The sequence below is a fragment of the Thalia democratica genome, chromosome 6, assembly GCF_965202585.1.
Source record: "Thalia democratica chromosome 6, ktThaDemo2.hap1.1, whole genome shotgun sequence".
Taxonomy (NCBI): Eukaryota; Metazoa; Chordata; class Thaliacea; order Salpida; family Salpidae; genus Thalia; species Thalia democratica.
Genome location: NC_139170.1, coordinates 11,974,320 through 11,995,667, shown reverse-complemented (window position 1 = coordinate 11,995,667; position 21,348 = coordinate 11,974,320).

The window sequence follows — 21,348 nt, the reverse complement described above, 5'->3', positions numbered from 1 at the left end:
TTTTAGTATATTATATAAAAAAGACACAAAGTTTCTAGTTCGGTGATCTTCAATTCAATAATTTTTATACATTTTTAATTATCATAAAAATGTAAAGTGAAAAAAAATACGGTCTGCGGGCATGATCCTGCCGTGACTAAATTCATAATGATAAAACGTTTTTACTAAGCTAAAAAATTAGAATAAACCTTTGAAAATAAAAAGGTATAGATTAAATTGAGATTTTGCTGTGGTGCTAACTTAACAGTTATATTGCTGTTTTTTGGTTCAATAAAACCTTTTTTAGTATATTATATAAAAAAGACACAAAGTTTCTAGTTCGGTGATCTTCAATTCAATAATTTTTATACATTTTTAATTATCATAAAAATGTAAAGTGAAAAAAAATACGGTCTGCGGGCATGATCCTGCTGTGAATAAATTCATAATGATAAAACGTTTTTACTAAGCTAAAAAATTAGAATAAACTTTTGAAAATAAAAAGGTATAGATTAAATTGAGATTTTGCTGTGGTGCTAACTTAACAGTTATATTGCTGTTTTTTGGTTCAATAAAACCTTTTTTAGTATATTATATAAAAAAGACACAAAGTTTCTAGTTCGGTGATCTTCAATTCAATAATTTTTATACATTTTTAATTATCATAAAAATGTAAAGTGAAAAAAAATTCGGTCTGCGGGCATGATCCTGCTGTGAATAAATTCATAATGATAAAACGTTTTTACTAAGCTAAAAAATTAGAATAAACTTTTGAAAATAAAAAGGTATAGATTAAATTGAGATTTTTGCTGTGGTGCTAACTTAACAGTTATATTGCTGTTTTTTGGTTCAATAAAACCTTTTTTAGTATATTATATTAAAAAGACACAAAGTTTCTAGTTCGTTGATCTTCAATTCCAAAATTTTTATATATTTTTAATTATCATAAAAATGTAAAGTGAAAAAAAATACGGTCTGCGGGTATGATCCTGCCGTGAATAAATTCATAATGATAAAACGTTTTTACTAAGCTAAAAAATTAGAATAAACCTTTGAAAATAAAAAGGTATAGATTAAATTGAGATTTTGCTGTGGTGCTAACTTAACAGTTATATTGCTGTTTTTTGGTTCAATAAAACCTTTTTTAGTATATTATATAAAAAAGACACAAAGTTTCTAGTTCGGTGATCTTCAATTCAATAATTTTTATACATTTTTAATTATCATAAAAATGTAAAGTGAAAAAAAATACGGTCTGCGGGCATGATCCTGCCGTGACTAAATTCATAATGATAAAACGTTTTTACTAAGCTAAAAAATTAGAATAAACTTTTGAAAATAAAAAGGTATAGATTAAATTGAGATTTTGCTGTGGTGCTAACTTAACAGTTATATTGCTGTTTTTTGGTTCAATAAAACCTTTTTTAGTATATTATATAAAAAAGACACAAAGTTTCTAGTTCGGTGATCTTCAATTCAATAATTTTTATACATTTTTAATTATCATAAAAATGTAAAGTGAAAAAAAATACGGTCTGCGGGCATGATCCTGCCGTGAATAAATTCATAATGATAAAACGTTTTTACTAAGCTAAAAAATTAGAATAAACTTTTGAAAATAAAAAGGTATAGATTAAATTGAGATTTTGCTGTGGTGCTAACTTAACAGTTATATTGCTGTTTTTGGTTCAATAAAACCTTTTTTAGTATATTATATAAAAAAGACACAAAGTTTCTAGTTCGGTGATCTTCAATTCAATAATTTTTATATATTTTTAATTATCATAAAAATGTAAAGTGAAAAAAAATACGGTCTGCGGGCATGATCCTGCCGTGACTAAATTCATAATGATAAAACGTTTTTACTAAGCTAAAAAATTAGAATAAACTTTTGAAAATAAAAAGGTATAGATTAAATTGAGATTTTGCTGTGGTGCTAACTTAACAGTTATATTGCTGTTTTTTGGTTCAATAAAACTTTTTTTAGTATATTATATAAAAAAGACACAAAGTTTCTAGTTCGGTGATCTTCAATTCAATAATTTTTATACATTTTTAATTATCATAAAAATGTAAAGTGAAAAAAAATACGGTCTGCGGGTATGATCCTGCTGTGAATAAATTCATAATGATAAAAAGTTTTTACTAAGCTAAAAAATTAGAATAAACCTTTGAAAATAAAAAGGTATAGATTAAATTGAGATTTTGCTGTGGTGCTAACTTAACAGTTATATTGCTGTTTTTTGGTTCAATAAAACCTTTTTTAGTATATTATATAAAAAAGACACAAAGTTTCTAGTTCGGTGATCTTCAATTCAATAGTTTTTATACATTTTTGATTATCATAAAAATGTAAAGTGAAAAAAAATACGGTCTGCGGGCATGATCCTGCCGTGACTAAATTCATAATGATAAAACGTTTTTACTAAGCTAAAAAATTAGAATAAACTTTTGAAAATAAAAAGGTATAGATTAAATTGAGATTTTGCTGTGGTGCTAACTTAACAGTTATATTGCTGTTTTTTGGTTCAATAAAACCTTTTTTAGTATATTATATAAAAAAGACACAAAGTTTCTAGTTCGGTGATCTTCAATTCAATAATTTTTATACATTTTTAATTATCATAAAAATGTAAAGTGAAAAAAAATACGGTCTGCGGGCATGATCCTGCCGTGAATAAATTCATAATGATAAAACGTTTTTACTAAGCTAAAAAATTAGAATAAACTTTTGAAAATAAAAAGGTATAGATTAAATTGAGATTTTGCTGTGGTGCTAACTTAACAGTTATATTGCTGTTTTTTGGTTCAATAAAACCTTTTTTAGTATATTATATAAAAAAGACACAAAGTTTCTAGTTCGGTGATCTTCAATTCAATAATTTTTATACATTTTTAATTATCATAAAAATGTAAAGTGAAAAAAAATACGGTCTGCGGGCATGATCCTGCCGTGAATAAATTCATAATGATAAAACGTTTTTACTAAGCTAAAAAATTAGAATAAACTTTTGAAAATAAAAAGGTATAGATTAAATTGAGATTTTGCTGTGGTGCTAACTTAACAGTTATATTGCTGTTTTTTGGTTCAATAAAACCTTTTTTAGTATATTATATAAAAAAGACACAAAGTTTCTAGTTCGGTGATCTTCAATTCAATAATTTTTATACATTTTTAATTATCATAAAAATGTAAAGTGAAAAAAAATACGGTCTGCGGGCATGATCCTGCTGTGAATAAATTCATAATGATAAAACGTTTTTACTAAGCTAAAAAATTAGAATAAACCTTTGAAAATAAAAAGGTATAGATTAAATTGAGATTTTGCTGTGGTGCTAACTTAACAGTTATATTGCTGTTTTTTGGTTCAATAAAACCTTTTTTAGTATATTATATAAAAAAGACACAAAGTTTCTAGTTCGGTGATCTTCAATTCAATAATTTTTATACATTTTTAATTATCATAAAAATGTAAAGTGAAAAAAAATACGGTCTGCGGGCATGATCCTGCTGTGAATAAATTCATAATGATAAAACGTTTTTACTAAGCTAAAAAATTAGAATAAACTTTTGAAAATAAAAAGGTATAGATTAAATTGAGATTTTGCTGTGGTGCTAACTTAACAGTTATATTGCTGTTTTTTGGTTCAATAAAACCTTTTTTAGTATATTATATAAAAAAGACACAAAGTTTCTAGTTCGGTGATCTTCAATTCAATAATTTTTATACATTTTTAATTATCATAAAAATGTAAAGTGAAAAAAAATACGGTCTGCGGGCATGATCCTGCCGTGAATAAATTCATAATGATAAAACGTTTTTACTAAGCTAAAAAATTAGAATAAACCTTTGAAAATAAAAAGGTATAGATTAAATTGAGATTTTGCTGTGGTGCTAACTTAACAGTTATATTGCTGTTTTTTGGTTCAATAAAACCTTTTTTAGTATATTATATAAAAAAGACACAAAGTTTCTAGTTCGGTGATCTTCAATTCAATAATTTTTATACATTTTTAATTATCATAAAAATGTAAAGTGAAAAAAAATACGGTCTGCGGGCATGATCCTGCCGTGAATAAATTCATAATGATAAAACGTTTTTACTAAGCTAAAAAATTAGAATAAACCTTTGAAAATAAAAAGGTATAGATTAAATTGAGATTTTGCTGTGGTGCTAACTTAACAGTTATATTGCTGTTTTTTGGTTCAATAAAACCTTTTTTAGTATATTATATAAAAAAGACACAAAGTTTCTAGTTCGGTGATCTTCAATTCAATAATTTTTATACATTTTTAATTATCATAAAAATGTAAAGTGAAAAAAAATACGGTCTGCGGGTATGATCCTGCCGTGAATAAATTCATAATGATAAAACGTTTTTACTAAGCTAAAAAATTAGAATAAACCTTTGAAAATAAAAAGGTATAGATTAAATTGAGATTTTGCTGTGGTGCTAACTTAACAGTTATATTGCTGTTTTTTGGTTCAATAAAACCTTTTTTAGTATATTATATAAAAAAGACACAAAGTTTCTAGTTCGGTGATCTTCAATTCAATAATTTTTATACATTTTTAATTATCATAAAAATGTAAAGTGAAAAAAAATACGGTCTGCGGGCATGATCCTGCCGTGAATAAATTCATAATGATAAAACGTTTTTACTAAGCTAAAAAATTAGAATAAACTTTTGAAAATAAAAAGGTATAGATTAAATTGAGATTTTGCTGTGGTGCTAACTTAACAGTTATATTGCTGTTTTTTGGTTCAATAAAACCTTTTTTAGTATATTATATAAAAAAGACACAAAGTTTCTAGTTCGGTGATCTTCAATTCAATAATTTTTATACATTTTTGATTATCATAAAAATGTAAAGTGAAAAAAAATACGGTCTGCGGGCATGATCCTGCCGTGAATAAATTCATAATGATAAAACGTTTTTACTAAGCTAAAAAATTAGAATAAACTTTTGAAAATAAAAAGGTATAGATTAAATTGAGATTTTGCTGTGGTGCTAACTTAACAGTTATATTGCTGTTTTTTGGTTCAATAAAACCTTTTTTAGTATATTATATAAAAAAGACACAAAGTTTCTAGTTCGGTGATCTTCAATTCAATAATTTTTATACATTTTTAATTATCATAAAAATGTAAAGTGAAAAAAAATACGGTCTGCGGGCATGATCCTGCTGTGAATAAATTCATAATGATAAAACGTTTTTACTAAGCTAAAAAATTAGAATAAACTTTTGAAAATAAAAAGGTATAGATTAAATTGAGATTTTGCTGTGGTGCTAACTTAACAGTTATATTGCTGTTTTTTGGTTCAATAAAACCTTTTTTAGTATATTATATAAAAAAGACACAAAGTTTCTAGTTCGGTGATCTTCAATTCAATAATTTTTATACATTTTTAATTATCATAAAAATGTAAAGTGAAAAAAAATACGGTCTGCGGGCATGATCCTGCCGTGAATAAATTCATAATGATAAAACGTTTTTACTAAGCTAAAAAATTAGAATAAACTTTTGAAAATAAAAAGGTATAGATTAAATTGAGATTTTGCTGTGGTGCTAACTTAACAGTTATATTGCTGTTTTTTGGTTCAATAAAACCTTTTTTAGTATATTATATAAAAAAGACACAAAGTTTCTAGTTCGGTGATCTTCAATTCAATAGTTTTTATACATTTTTGATTATCATAAAAATGTAAAGTGAAAAAAAATACGGTCTGCGGGCATGATCCTGCCGTGAATAAATTCATAATGATAAAACGTTTTTACTAAGCTAAAAAATTAGAATAAACTTTTGAAAATAAAAAGGTATAGATTAAATTGAGATTTTGCTGTGGTGCTAACTTAACAGTTATATTGCTGTTTTTTGGTTCAATAAAACCTTTTTTAGTATATTATATAAAAAAGACACAAAGTTTCTAGTTCGGTGATCTTCAATTCAATAGTTTTTATACATTTTTAATTATCATAAAAATGTAAAGTGAAAAAAAATACGGTCTGCGGGCATGATCCTGCCGTGAATAAATTCATAATGATAAAACGTTTTTACTAAGCTAAAAAATTAGAATAAACTTTTGAAAATAAAAAGGTATAGATTAAATTGAGATTTTGCTGTGGTGCTAACTTAACAGTTATATTGCTGTTTTTTGGTTCAATAAAACCTTTTTTAGTATATTATATAAAAAAGACACAAAGTTTCTAGTTCGGTGATCTTCAATTCAATAGTTTTTATACATTTTTAATTATCATAAAAATGTAAAGTGAAAAAAAATACGGTCTGCGGGCATGATCCTGCCGTGAATAAATTCATAATGATAAAACGTTTTTACTAAGCAAAAAATTAGAATAAACCTTTGAAAATAAAAAGGTATAGATTAAATTGAGATTTTGCTGTGGTGCTAACTTAACAGTTATATTGCTGTTTTTTGGTTCAATAAAACCTTTTTTAGTATATTATATAAAAAAGACACAAAGTTTCTAGTTCGGTGATCTTCAATTCAATAATTTTTATACATTTTTAATTATCATAGAAATGTAAAGTGAAAAAAAATACGGTCTGCGGGCATGATCCTGCCGTGAATAAATTCATAATGATAAAACGTTTTTACTAAGCTAAAAAATTAGAATAAACTTTTGAAAATAAAAAGGTATAGATTAAATTGAGATTTTGCTGTGGTGCTAACTTAACAGTTATATTGCTGTTTTTTGGTTCAATAAAACCTTTTTTAGTATATTATATAAAAAAGACACAAAGTTTCTAGTTCGGTGATCTTCAATTCAATAATTTTTATACATTTTTAATTATCATAAAAATGTAAAGTGAAAAAAAATACGGTCTGCGGGCATGATCCTGCCGTGAATAAATTCATAATGATAAAACGTTTTTACTAAGCTAAAAAATTAGAATAAACTTTTGAAAATAAAAAGGTATAGATTAAATTGAGATTTTGCTGTGGTGCTAACTTAACAGTTATATTGCTGTTTTTTGGTTCAATAAAACCTTTTTTAGTATATTATATAAAAAAGACACAAAGTTTCTAGTTCGGTGATCTTCAATTCAATAATTTTTATACATTTTTAATTATCATAAAAATGTAAAGTGAAAAAAAATACGGTCTGCGGGCATGATCCTGCCGTGAATAAATTCATAATGATAAAACGTTTTTACTAAGCTAAAAAATTAGAATAAACCTTTGAAAATAAAAAGGTATAGATTAAATTGAGATTTTGCTGTGGTGCTAACTTAACAGTTATATTGCTGTTTTTTGGTTCAATAAAACCTTTTTTAGTATATTATATAAAAAAGACACAAAGTTTCTAGTTCGGTGATCTTCAATTCAATAATTTTTATACATTTTTAATTATCATAAAAATGTAAAGTGAAAAAAAATACGGTCTGCGGGCATGATCCTGCCGTGAATAAATTCATAATGATAAAACGTTTTTACTAAGCTAAAAAATTAGAATAAACTTTTGAAAATAAAAAGGTATAGATTAAATTGAGATTTTGCTGTGGTGCTTACTTAACAGTTATATTGCTGTTTTTTGGTTCAATAAAACCTTTTTTAGTATATTATATAAAAAAGACACAAAGTTTCTAGTTCGGTGATCTTCAATTCAATAATTTTTATACATTTTTAATTATCATAAAAATGTAAAGTGAAAAAAAATACGGTCTGCGGGCATGATCCTGCCGTGAATAAATTCATAATGATAAAAAGTTTTTACTAAGCTAAAAAATTAGAATAAACCTTTGAAAATAAAAAGGTATAGATTAAATTGAGATTTTGCTGTGGTGCTAACTTAACAGTTATATTGCTGTTTTTTGGTTCAATAAAATCTTTTTTAGTATATTATATAAAAAAGACACAAAGTTTCTAGTTCGGTGATCTTCAATTCAATAATTTTTATACATTTTTAATTATCATAAAAATGTAAAGTGAAAAAAAATACGGTCTGCGGGCATGATCCTGCCGTGAATAAATTCATAATGATAAAACGTTTTTACTAAGCTAAAAAATTAGAATAAACCTTTGAAAATAAAAAGGTATAGATTAAATTGAGATTTTGCTGTGGTGCTAACTTAACAGTTATATTGCTGTTTTTTGGTTCAATAAAACCTTTTTTAGTATATTATATAAAAAAGACACAAAGTTTCTAGTTCGGTGATCTTCAATTCAATAATTTTTTTACATTTTTAATTATCATAAAAATGTAAAGTGAAAAAAAATACGGTCTGCGGGCATGATCCTGCCGTGACTAAATTCATAATGATAAAACGTTTTTACTAAGCTAAAAAATTAGAATAAACTTTTGAAAATAAAAAGGTATAGATTAAATTGAGATTTTGCTGTGGTGCTAACTTAACAGTTATATTGCTGTTTTTTGGTTCAATAAAACCTTTTTTAGTATATTATATAAAAAAGACACAAAGTTTCTAGTTCGGTGATCTTCAATTCAATAATTTTTATACATTTTTAATTATCATAAAAATGTAAAGTGAAAAAAAATACGGTCTGCGGGCATGATCCTGCCGTGAATAAATTCATAATGATAAAACGTTTTTACTAAGCTAAAAAATTAGAATAAACCTTTGAAAATAAAAAGGTATAGATTAAATTGAGATTTTGCTGTGGTGCTAACTTAACAGTTATATTGCTGTTTTTTGGTTCAATAAAACCTTTTTTAGTATATTATATAAAAAAGACACAAAGTTTCTAGTTCGGTGATCTTCAATTCAATAATTTTTATACATTTTTAATTATCATAAAAATGTAAAGTGAAAAAAAATACGGTCTGCGGGCATGATCCTGCCGTGAATAAATTCATAATGATAAAACGTTTTTACTAAGCTAAAAAATTAGAATAAACCTTTGAAAATAAAAAGGTATAGATTAAATTGAGATTTTGCTGTGGTGCTAACTTAACAGTTATATTGCTGTTTTTTGGTTCAATAAAACTTTTTTTAGTATATTATATAAAAAAGACACAAAGTTTCTAGTTCGGTGATCTTCAATTCAATAATTTTTATACATTTTTAATTATCATAAAAATGTAAAGTGAAAAAAAATACGGTCTGCGGGCATGATCCTGCTGTGAATAAATTCATAATGATAAAACGTTTTTACTAAGCTAAAAAATTAGAATAAACTTTTGAAAATAAAAAGGTATAGATTAAATTGAGATTTTGCTGTGGTGCTAACTTAACAGTTATATTGCTGTTTTTTGGTTCAATAAAACCTTTTTTAGTATATTATATAAAAAAGACACAAAGTTTCTAGTTCGGTGATCTTCAATTCAATAATTTTTATACATTTTTAATTATCATAAAAATGTAAAGTGAAAAAAAATACGGTCTGCGGGCATGATCCTGCCGTGAATAAATTCATAATGATAAAACGTTTTTACTAAGCTAAAAAATTAGAATAAACTTTTGAAAATAAAAAGGTATAGATTAAATTGAGATTTTGCTGTGGTGCTAACTTAACAGTTATATTGCTGTTTTTTGGTTCAATAAAACCTTTTTTAGTATATTATATAAAAAAGACACAAAGTTTCTAGTTCGGTGATCTTCAATTCAATAATTTTTATACATTTTTAATTATCATAAAAATGTAAAGTGAAAAAAAATACGGTCTGCGGGCATGATCCTGCTGTGAATAAATTCATAATGATAAAACGTTTTTACTAAGCTAAAAAATTAGAATAAACTTTTGAAAATAAAAAGGTATAGATTAAATTGAGATTTTGCTGTGGTGCTAACTTAACAGTTATATTGCTGTTTTTTGGTTCAATAAAACCTTTTTTAGTATATTATATAAAAAAGACACAAAGTTTCTAGTTCGGTGATCTTCAATTCAATAATTTTTATACATTTTTAATTATCATAAAAATGTAAAGTGAAAAAAAATACGGTCTGCGGGCATGATCCTGCCGTGAATAAATTCATAATGATAAAACGTTTTTACTAAGCTAAAAAATTAGAATAAACTTTTGAAAATAAAAAGGTATAGATTAAATTGAGATTTTGCTGTGGTGCTAACTTAACAGTTATATTGCTGTTTTTTGGTTCAATAAAACCTTTTTTAGTATATTATATAAAAAAGACACAAAGTTTCTAGTTCGGTGATCTTCAATTCAATAATTTTTATACATTTTTAATTATCATAAAAATGTAAAGTGAAAAAAAATACGGTCTGCGGGCATGATCCTGCCGTGAATAAATTCATAATGATAAAACGTTTTTACTAAGCTAAAAAATTAGAATAAACTTTTGAAAATAAAAAGGTATAGATTAAATTGAGATTTTGCTGTGGTGCTAACTTAACAGTTATATTGCTGTTTTTTGGTTCAATAAAACCTTTTTTAGTATATTATATAAAAAAGACACAAAGTTTCTAGTTCGGTGATCTTCAATTCAATAATTTTTATACATTTTTAATTATCATAAAAATGTAAAGTGAAAAAAAATACGGTCTGCGGGCATGATCCTGCCGTGAATAAATTCATAATGATAAAACGTTTTTACTAAGCTAAAAAATTAGAATAAACTTTTGAAAATAAAAAGGTATAGATTAAATTGAGATTTTGCTGTGGTGCTAACTTAACAGTTATATTGCTGTTTTTTGGTTCAATAAAACCTTTTTTAGTATATTATATAAAAAAGACACAAAGTTTCTAGTTCGGTGATCTTCAATTCAATAATTTTTATACATTTTTAATTATCATAAAAATGTAAAGTGAAAAAAAATACGGTTTGCGGGCATGATCCTGCCGTGAATAAATTCATAATGATAAAACGTTTTTACTAAGCTAAAAAATTAGAATAAACTTTTGAAAATAAAAAGGTATAGATTAAATTGAGATTTTGCTGTGGTGCTAACTTAACAGTTATATTGCTGTTTTTTGGTTCAATAAAACCTTTTTTAGTATATTATATAAAAAAGACACAAAGTTTCTAGTTCGGTGATCTTCAATTCAATAATTTTTATACATTTTTAATTATCATAAAAATGTAAAGTGAAAAAAAATACGGTCTGCGGGCATGATCCTGCCGTGAATAAATTCATAATGATAAAACGTTTTTACTAAGCTAAAAAATTAGAATAAACCTTTGAAAATAAAAAGGTATAGATTAAATTGAGATTTTGCTGTGGTGCTAACTTAACAGTTATATTGCTGTTTTTTGGTTCAATAAAACCTTTTTTAGTATATTATATAAAAAAGACACAAAGTTTCTAGTTCGGTGATCTTCAATTCAATAATTCTTATACATTTTTAATTATCATAAAAATGTAAAGTGAAAAAAAATACAGTCTGCGGGCATGATCCTGCTGTGAATAAATTCATAATGATAAAACGTTTTTACTAAGCTAAAAAATTAGAATAAACTTTTGAAAATAAAAAGGTATAGATTAAATTGAGATTTTGCTGTGGTGCTAACTTAACAGTTATATTGCTGTTTTTTGGTTCAATAAAACCTTTTTTAGTATATTATATAAAAAAGACACAAAGTTTCTAGTTCGGTGATCTTCAATTCAATAATTTTTATACATTTTTAATTATCATAAAAATGTAAAGTGAAAAAAATACGGTCTGCGGGCATGATCCTGCTGTGAATAAATTCATAATGATAAAACGTTTTTACTAAGCTAAAAAATTAGAATAAACCTTTGAAAATAAAAAGGTATAGATTAAATTGAGATTTTGCTGTGGTGCTAACTTAACAGTTATATTGCTGTTTTTTGGTTCAATAAAACCTTTTTTAGTATATTATATAAAAAAGACACAAAGTTTCTAGTTCGGTGATCTTCAATTCAATAATTTTTATACATTTTTAATTATCATAAAAATGTAAAGTGAAAAAAATACGGTCTGCGGGCATGATCCTGCTGTGAATAAATTCATAATGATAAAACGTTTTTACTAAGCTAAAAAATTAGAATAAACTTTTGAAAATAAAAAGGTATAGATTAAATTGAGATTTTGCTGTGGTGCTAACTTAACAGTTATATTGCTGTTTTTTGGTTCAATAAAACCTTTTTTAGTATATTATATAAAAAAGACACAAAGTTTCTAGTTCGGTGATCTTCAATTCAATAATTTTTATACATTTTTAATTATCATAAAAATGTAAAGTGAAAAAAATACGGTCTGCGGGCATGATCCTGCTGTGAATAAATTCATAATGATAAAACGTTTTTACTAAGCTAAAAAATTAGAATAAACTTTTGAAAATAAAAAGGTATAGATTAAATTGAGATTTTGCTGTGGTGCTAACTTAACAGTTATATTGCTGTTTTTTGGTTCAATAAAACCTTTTTTAGTATATTATATAAAAAAGACACAAAGTTTCTAGTTCGGTGATCTTCAATTCAATAATTTTTATACATTTTTAATTATCATAAAAATGTAAAGTGAAAAAAATACGGTCTGCGGGCATGATCCTGCTGTGAATAAATTCATAATGATAAAACGTTTTTACTAAGCTAAAAAATTAGAATAAACTTTTGAAAATAAAAAGGTATAGATTAAATTGAGATTTTGCTGTGGTGCTAACTTAACAGTTATATTGCTGTTTTTTGGTTCAATAAAACCTTTTTTAGTATATTATATAAAAAAGACACAAAGTTTCTAGTTCGGTGATCTTCAATTCAATAATTTTTATACATTTTTAATTATCATAAAAATGTAAAGTGAAAAAAATACGGTCTGCGGGCATGATCCTGCTGTGAATAAATTCATAATGATAAAACGTTTTTACTAAGCTAAAAAATTAGAATAAACTTTTGAAAATAAAAAGGTATAGATTAAATTGAGATTTTGCTGTGGTGCTAACTTAACAGTTATATTGCTGTTTTTTGGTTCAATAAAACCTTTTTTAGTATATTATATAAAAAAGACACAAAGTTTCTAGTTCGGTGATCTTCAATTCAATAATTTTTATACATTTTTAATTATCATAAAAATGTAAAGTGAAAAAAATACGGTCTGCGGGCATGATCCTGCTGTGAATAAATTCATAATGATAAAACGTTTTTACTAAGCTAAAAAATTAGAATAAACTTTTGAAAATAAAAAGGTATAGATTAAATTGAGATTTTGCTGTGGTGCTAACTTAACAGTTATATTGCTGTTTTTTGGTTCAATAAAACCTTTTTTAGTATATTATATAAAAAAGACACAAAGTTTCTAGTTCGGTGATCTTCAATTCAATAATTTTTATACATTTTTAATTATCATAAAAATGTAAAGTGAAAAAAAATACGGTCTGCGGGCATGATCCTGCCGTGAATAAATTCATAATGATAAAACGTTTTTACTAAGCTAAAAAATTAGAATAAACCTTTGAAAATAAAAAGGTATAGATTAAATTGAGATTTTGCTGTGGTGCTAACTTAACAGTTATATTGCTGTTTTTTGGTTCAATAAAACCTTTTTTAGTATATTATATAAAAAAGACACAAAGTTTCTAGTTCGGTGATCTTCAATTCAATAATTTTTATACATTTTTAATTATCATAAAAATGTAAAGTGAAAAAAAATACGGTCTGCGGGCATGATCCTGCTGTGAATAAATTCATAATGATAAAACGTTTTTACTAAGCTAAAAAATTAGAATAAACTTTTGAAAATAAAAAGGTATAGATTAAATTGAGATTTTGCTGTGGTGCTAACTTAACAGTTATATTGCTGTTTTTTGGTTCAATAAAACCTTTTTTAGTATATTATATAAAAAAGACACAAAGTTTCTAGTTCGGTGATCTTCAATTCAATAATTTTTATACATTTTTAATTATCATAAAAATGTAAAGTGAAAAAAAATACGGTCTGCGGGCATGATCCTGCCGTGAATAAATTCATAATGATAAAACGTTTTTACTAAGCTAAAAAATTAGAATAAACTTTTGAAAATAAAAAGGTATAGATTAAATTGAGATTTTGCTGTGGTGCTAACTTAACAGTTATATTGCTGTTTTTTGGTTCAATAAAACCTTTTTTAGTATATTATATAAAAAAGACACAAAGTTTCTAGTTCGGTGATCTTCAATTCAATAATTTTTATACATTTTTAATTATCATAAAAATGTAAAGTGAAAAAAAATACGGTCTGCGGGCATGATCCTGCTGTGAATAAATTCATAATGATAAAACGTTTTTACTAAGCTAAAAAATTAGAATAAACCTTTGAAAATAAAAAGGTATAGATTAAATTGAGATTTTGCTGTGGTGCTAACTTAACAGTTATATTGCTGTTTTTTGGTTCAATAAAACCTTTTTTAGTATATTATATAAAAAAGACACAAAGTTTCTAGTTCGGTGATCTTCAATTCAATAATTTTTATACATTTTTAATTATCATAAAAATGTAAAGTGAAAAAAATACGGTCTGCGGGCATGATCCTGCCGTGAATAAATTCATAATGATAAAACGTTTTTACTAAGCTAAAAAATTAGAATAAACTTTTGAAAATAAAAAGGTATAGATTAAATTGAGATTTTGCTGTGGTGCTAACTTAACAGTTATATTGCTGTTTTTTGGTTCAATAAAACCTTTTTTAGTATATTATATAAAAAAGACACAAAGTTTCTAGTTCGGTGATCTTCAATTCAATAATTTTTATATATTTTTAATTATCATAAAAATGTAAAGTGAAAAAAAATACGGTCTGCGGGCATGATCCTGCTGTGAATAAATTCATAATGATAAAACGTTTTTACTAAGCTAAAAAATTAGAATAAACCTTTGAAAATAAAAAGGTATAGATTAAATTGAGATTTTGCTGTGGTGCTAACTTAACAGTTATATTGCTGTTTTTTGGTTCAATAAAACCTTTTTTAGTATATTATATAAAAAAGACACAAAGTTTCTAGTTCGGTGATCTTCAATTCAATAATTTTTATACATTTTTAATTATCATAAAAATGTAAAGTGAAAAAAAATACGGTCTGCGGGCATGATCCTGCCGTGAATAAATTCATAATGATAAAACGTTTTTACTAAGCTAAAAAATTAGAATAAACCTTTGAAAATAAAAAGGTATAGATTAAATTGAGATTTTGCTGTGGTGCTAACTTAACAGTTATATTGCTGTTTTTTGGTTCAATAAAACCTTTTTTAGTATATTATATAAAAAAGACACAAAGTTTCTAGTTCGGTGATCTTCAATTCAATAATTTTTATACATTTTTAATTATCATAAAAATGTAAAGTGAAAAAAAATACGGTCTGCGGGCATGATCCTGCTGTGAATAAATTCATAATGATAAAACGTTTTTACTAAGCTAAAAAATTAGAATAAACTTTTGAAAATAAAAAGGTATAGATTAAATTGAGATTTTGCTGTGGTGCTAACTTAACAGTTATATTGCTGTTTTTTGGTTCAATAAAACCTTTTTTAGTATATTATATAAAAAAGACACAAAGTTTCTAGTTCGGTGATCTTCAATTCAATAATTTTTATACATTTTTAATTATCATAAAAATGTAAAGTGAAAAAAAATACGGTCTGCGGGCATGATCCTGCCGTGAATAAATTCATAATGATAAAACGTTTTTACTAAGCTAAAAAATTAGAATAAACTTTTGAAAATAAAAAGGTATAGATTAAATTGAGATTTTGCTGTGGTGCTAACTTAACAGTTATATTGCTGTTTTTTGGTTCAATAAAACCTTTTTTAGTATATTATATAAAAAAGACACAAAGTTTCTAGTTCGGTGATCTTCAATTCAATAATTTTTATACATTTTTAATTATCATAAAAATGTAAAGTGAAAAAAAATACGGTCTGCGGGCATGATCCTGCCGTGAATAAATTCATAATGATAAAACGTTTTTACTAAGCTAAAAAATTAGAATAAACTTTTGAAAATAAAAAGGTATAGATTAAATTGAGATTTTGCTGTGGTGCTAACTTAACAGTTATATTGCTGTTTTTTGGTTCAATAAAACCTTTTTTAGTATATTATATAAAAAAGACACAAAGTTTCTAGTTCGGTGATCTTCAATTCAATAATTTTTATACATTTTTAATTATCATAAAAATGTAAAGTGAAAAAAAATACGGTCTGCGGGCATGATCCTGCCGTTAATAAATTCATAATGATAAAACGTTTTTACTAAGCTAAAAAATTAGAATAAACTTTTGAAAATAAAAAGGTATAGATTAAATTGAGATTTTGCTGTGGTGCTAACTTAACAGTTATATTGCTGTTTTTTGGTTCAATAAAACCTTTTTTAGTATATTATATAAAAAAGACACAAAGTTTCTAGTTCGGTGATCTTCAATTCAATAATTTTTATACATTTTTAATTATCATAAAAATGTAAAGTGAAAAAAAATACGGTCTGCGGGCATGATCCTGCCGTGAATAAATTCATAATGATAAAACGTTTTTACTAAGCTAAAAAATTAGAATAAACCTTTGAAAATAAAAAGGTATAGATTAAATTGAGATTTTGCTGTGGTGCTAACTTAACAGTTATATTGCTGTTTTTTGGTTCAATAAAACCTTTTTTAGTATATTATATAAAAAAGACACAAAGTTTCTAGTTCGGTGATCTTCAATTCAATAATTTTTATACATTTTTAATTATCATAAAAATGTAAAGTGAAAAAAAATACGGTCTGCGGGCATGATCCTGCTGTGAATAAATTCATAATGATAAAACGTTTTTACTAAGCTAAAAAATTAGAATAAACCTTTGAAAATAAAAAGGTATAGATTAAATTGAGATTTTGCTGTGGTGCTAACTTAACAGTTATATTGCTGTTTTTTGGTTCAATAAAACCTTTTTTAGTATATTATATAAAAAAGACACAAAGTTTCTAGTTCGGTGATCTTCAATTCAATAATTTTTATACATTTTTAATTATCATAAAAATGTAAAGTGAAAAAAATACGGTCTGCGGGCATGATCCTGCCGTGAATAAATTCATAATGATAAAACGTTTTTACTAAGCTAAAAAATTAGAATAAACTTTTGAAAATAAAAAGGTATAGATTAAATTGAGATTTTGCTGTGGTGCTAACTTAACAGTTATATTGCTGTTTTTTGGTTCAATAAAACCTTTTTTAGTATATTATATAAAAAAGACACAAAGTTTCTAGTTCGGTGATCTTCAATTCAATAATTTTTATATATTTTTAATTATCATAAAAATGTAAAGTGAAAAAAAATACGGTCTGCGGGCATGATCCTGCTGTGAATAAATTCATAATGATAAAACGTTTTTACTAAGCTAAAAAATTAGAATAAACCTTTGAAAATAAAAAGGTATAGATTAAATTGAGATTTTGCTGTGGTGCTAACTTAACAGTTATATTGCTGTTTTTTGGTTCAATAAAACCTTTTTTAGTATATTATATAAAAAAGACACAAAGTTTCTAGTTCGGTGATCTTCAATTCAATAATTTTTATATATTTTTAATTATCATAAAAATGTAAAGTGAAAAAAAATACGGTCTGCGGGCATGATCCTGCCGTGACTAAATTCATAATGATAAAACGTTTTTACTAAGCAAAAAAATTAGAATAAACCTTTGAAAATAAAAAGGTATAGATTAAATTGAGATTTTGCTGTGGTGCTAACTTAACAGTTATATTGCTGTTTTTTGGTTCAATAAAACCTTTTTTAGTATATTATATAAAAAAGACACAAAGTTTCTAGTTCGGTGATCTTCAATTCAATAATTTTTATATATTTTTAATTATCATAAAAATGTAAAGTGAAAAAAAATACGGTCTGCGGGCATGATCCTGCCGTGACTAAATTCATAATGATAAAACGTTTTTACTAAGCTAAAAAATTAGAATAAACTTTTGAAAATAAAAAGGTATAGATTAAATTGAGATTTTGCTGTGGTGCTAACTTAACAGTTATATTGCTGTTTTTTGGTTCAATAAAACCTTTTTTAGTATATTATATAAAAAAGACACAAAGTTTCTAGTTCGGTGATCTTCAATTCAATAATTTTTATACATTTTTAATTATCATAAAAATGTAAAGTGAAAAAAAATACGGTCTGCGGGCATGATCCTGCCGTGACTAAATTCATAATGATAAAACGTTTTTACTAAGCTAAAAAATTAGAATAAACCTTTGAAAATAAAAAGGTATAGATTAAATTGAGATTTTGCTGTGGTGCTAACTTAACAGTTATATTGCTGTTTTTTGGTTCAATAAAACCTTTTTTAGTATATTATATAAAAAAGACACAAAGTTTCTAGTTCGGTGATCTTCAATTCAATAATTTTTATACATTTTTAATTATCATAAAAATGTAAAGTGAAAAAAAATACGGTCTGCGGGCATGATCCTGCCGTGACTAAATTCATAATGATAAAACGTTTTTACTAAGCTAAAAAATTAGAATAAACCTTTGAAAATAAAAAGGTATAGATTAAATTGAGATTTTGCTGTGGTGCTAACTTAACAGTTATATTGCTGTTTTTTGGTTCAATAAAACCTTTTTTAGTATATTATATAAAAAAGACACAAAGTTTCTAGTTCGGTGATCTTCAATTCAATAATTTTTATACATTTTTAATTATCATAAAAATGTAAAGTGAAAAAAAATACGGTCTGCGGGCATGATCCTGCCGTGAATAAATTCATAATGATAAAACGTTTTTACTAAGCTAAAAAATTAGAATAAACTTTTGAAAATAAAAAGGTATAGATTAAATTGAGATTTTGCTGTGGTGCTAACTTAACAGTTATATTGCTGTTTTTTGGTTCAATAAAACCTTTTTTAGTATATTATATAAAAAAGACACAAAGTTTCTAGTTCGGTGATCTTCAATTCAATAATTTTTATACATTTTTAATTATCATAAAAATGTAAAGTGAAAAAAAATACGGTCTGCGGGCATGATCCTGCCGTGAATAAATTCATAATGATAAAACGTTTTTACTAAGCTAAAAAATTAGAATAAACTTTTGAAAATAAAAAGGTATAGATTAATTTGAGATTAAGCTGTGGTGCTAACTTAACAGTTATATTGCTGTTTTTTGGTTCAATAAAACCTTTTTTAGTATATTATATAAAAAAGACACAAAGTTTCTAGTTCGGTGATCTTCAATTCAATAATTTTTATACATTTTTAATTATCATAAAAATGTAAAGTGAAAAAAAATACGGTCTGCGGGCATGATCCTGCCGTGACTAAATTCATAATGATAAAACGTTTTTACTAAGCTAAAAAATTAGAATAAACTTTTGAAAATAAAAAGGTATAGATTAAATTGAGATTTTGCTGTGGTGCTAACTTAACAGTTATATTGCTGTTTTTTGGTTCAATAAAACCTTTTTTTAGTATATTATATAAAAAAGACACAAAGTTTCTAGTTCGGTGATCTTCAATTCAATAATTTTTTTACATTTTTAATTATCATAAAAATGTAAAGTGAAAAAAAATACGGTCTGCGGGCATGATCCTGCCGTGACTAAATTCATAATGATAAAACGTTTTTACTAAGCTAAAAAATTAGAATAAACTTTTGAAAATAAAAAGGTATAGATTAAATTGAGATTTTGCTGTGGTGCTAACTTAACAGTTATATTGCTGTTTTTTGGTTCAATAAAACCTTTTTTAGTATATTATATAAAAAAGACACAAAGTTTCTAGTTCGGTGATCTTCAATTCAATAATTTTTATATATTTTTAATTATCATAAAAATGTAAAGTGAAAAAAAATACGGTCTGCGGGCATGATCCTGCTGTGAATAAATTCATAATGATAAAACGTTTTTACTAAGCTAAAAAAATTAGAATAAACTTTTGAAAATAAAAAGGTATAGATTAAATTGAGATTTTGCTGTGGTGCTAACTTAACAGTTATATTGCTGTTTTTTGGTTCAATAAAACCTTTTTTAGTATATTATATAAAAAAGACACAAAGTTTCTAGTTCGGTGATCTTCAATTCAATAATTTTTATACATTTTTAATTATCATAAAAATGTAAAGTGAAAAAAAATACGGTCTGCGGGCATGATCCTGCCGTGAATAAATTCATAATGATAAAACGTTTTTACTAAGCTAAAAAATTAGAATAAACTTTTGAAAATAAAAAGGTATAGATTAAATTGAGATTTTGCTGTGGTGCTAACTTAACAGTTATATTGCTGTTTTTTGGTTCAATAAAACCTTTTTTAGTATATTATATAAAAAAGACACAAAGTTTCTAGTTCGGTGATCTTCAATTCAATAATTTTTATATATTTTTAATTATCATAAAAATGTAAAGTGAAAAAAAATACGGTCTGCGGGCATGACCCTGCCGTGAATAAATTCATAATGATAAAACGTTTTTACTAAGCTAAAAAATTAGAATAAACCTTTTGAAAATAAAAAAGTATAGATTAAATTGAGATTTTGCTGTGGTGCTAACTTAACAGTTATATTGCTGTTTTTTGGTTCAATAAAACCTTTTTTAGTATATTATATAAAAAAGACACAAAGTTTCTAGTTCGGTGATCTTCAATTCAATAATTTTTATACATTTTTAATTATCATAAAAATGTAAAGTGAAAAAAAATACGGTCTGCGGGCATGATCCTGCCGTGACTAAATTCATAATGATAAAACGTTTTTACTAAGCTAAAAAATTAGAATAAACCTTTGAAAATAAAAAGGTATAGATTAAATTGAGATTTTGCTGTGGTGCTAACTTAACAGTTATATTGCTGTTTTTTGGTTCAATAAAACCTTTTTTAGTATATTATATAAAAAAGACACAAAGTTTCTAGTTCGGTGATCTTCAATTCAATAATTTTTATACATTTTTAATTATCATAAAAATGTAAAGTGAAAAAAAATACGGTCTGCGGGCATGATCATGCCGTGAATAAATTCATAATGATAAAACGTTTTTACTAAGCTAAAAAATTAGAATAAACTTTTGAAAATAAAAAGGTATAGATTAAATTGAGATTTTGCTGTGGTGCTAACTTAACAGTTATATTGCTGTTTTTTGGTTCAATAAAACCTTTTTTAGTATATTATATAAAAAAGACACAAAGTTTCTAGTTCGGTGATCTTCAATTCAATAATTTTTATACATTTTTAATTATCATAAAAATGTAAAGTGAAAAAAAATACGGTCTGCGGGCATGATCCTGCTGTGAATAAATTCATAATGATAAAACGTTTTTACTAAGCTAAAAAATTAGAATAAACTTTTGAAAATAAAAAGGTATAGATTAAATTGAGATTTTGCTGTGGTGCTAACTTAACAGTTATATTGCTGTTTTTTGGTTCAATAAAACCTTTTTTAGTATATTATATAAAAAAGACACAAAGTTTCTAGTTCGGTGATCTTCAATTCAATAATTTTTATACATTT